We start from the raw sequence: 1,334 nt of genomic DNA on the forward strand, positions 1-1,334 counted from the left end.
TCAGCAGGAAAGACTGGGGTCGTTCAATGGGCCTTCGGTTTCCAGGAAAGGAGAATGGGTGACTGCAGTGGAATCCCTCAAGTACAAGTGACTTACATGGCATGATGAATGAAATTACAATTACTTGTCACCAGTAAAACAGGTGTCTTCCACTGGCGACATTGTGAAATCTGCCATGTCTGCTCAGTTACTGCCATTTAAATCCCGACTGGAAGTGCTATTCCCACTCCAGAGCTCTGCTCCAACATGCCTCATCCAATACTTCACTCACGGGTTAACATGGTGGAAAATGAACAGGTTTTCCCAGGCAATAGACCTTGTGGTGATTGTAGACAGGCACTAGAATTTGTTACTGGGAAAGTGGCATACCTCTGAGCCTCAGGTTTCTTATTTCTAATTGGGGAATAGGAATAGTTATCGTGCATAGCATTGGCATAAAAACAAACGAACAAATGAAAACATTCATTATAAATGAATGTTCTGTGCCGGTGAATAAACATAGCCAAATACAAAAAACAGAAGTTCTCAATATCACTCCTTTATTCAACAAGCACTATCTAAATACCCACCATGCACTATGCCAATCTTTTTCCAAAGAAATGAGGATATTAAAATGAATAGGACCTCCTCCTTGCTGTGATACTCAGAAGACAGAGTAAGTCTTTCTTCCTAGATTCCATCTGCCTTAATTTGGCTTGAGCCTTTCCAAACTGTTGGTAATGAAGCTAAACTTCACTTACTGTGTGTAGTTGAGGTAAGAATATACGTTGTCTGTATTCTGCCTAGTTTGAGGATTTCTCCCTCTTTCTTCAACTGCTTACGGTTTTGCCCCCTTTCCAACAGCTTGCCATAGTTGAGTGTTTCCTTCACTTACCTGTTCTAAGCAATCACGTAGGATACTTTTTAAATAACACACATTCCCACACTCCTCCCCAGCAGACTTGAACAGCCCAGCAGTGTTTCCTTCAGGAGCAATTCTCCACGGTGTGTTCCTTATTTGGTTGGGACTGCAATTCAGAGGTTCCCGCCAAGAGTGGAGGGGTTCAGCACCATGGCCAGCTGCTGAGGTCGGCTCTTGGCGACATACCGTGTGCTGCGCGATTCTTTTCAAGCTTACACTCCTATTCATACCACCTAGCTACCCCTACTGCAGCTGACTTGTACAGGACAGTTCAATGGTGAAATTACGCTAAGTGGTTCTTCCTTAACAACTTTGTTAGAGTAAAGCAACGTGTTCTCCATAGCTACTAAATGGGCAAGAGACTTCTTCCAATTCATAAGGGGATTAGAGAGACTTCCTTTCCTATTTTTTAAGCACAGCATTCAGATCGGCC

The 1,334-nt window shown here is 43.2% G+C and overlaps 1 protein-coding gene across 1 annotated transcript in view; it reads left to right on the forward strand.

Moving 5' to 3' along the window:
- CNTNAP5 (contactin associated protein family member 5) overlaps nt 1-1,334 on the forward strand; it is a gene marked incomplete at its 5' end in the record, with an annotated part of 853,982 nt that overhangs the window by 206,039 nt on the left and 646,609 nt on the right. The gene's annotated exons all lie outside the window — the stretch shown is intronic.

This window comes from Trichechus manatus, unplaced genomic scaffold, assembly GCF_000243295.1.
Source record: "Trichechus manatus latirostris isolate Lorelei unplaced genomic scaffold, TriManLat1.0 scaffold00303, whole genome shotgun sequence".
In the NCBI taxonomy this organism is placed as follows: Eukaryota; Metazoa; Chordata; class Mammalia; order Sirenia; family Trichechidae; genus Trichechus; species Trichechus manatus.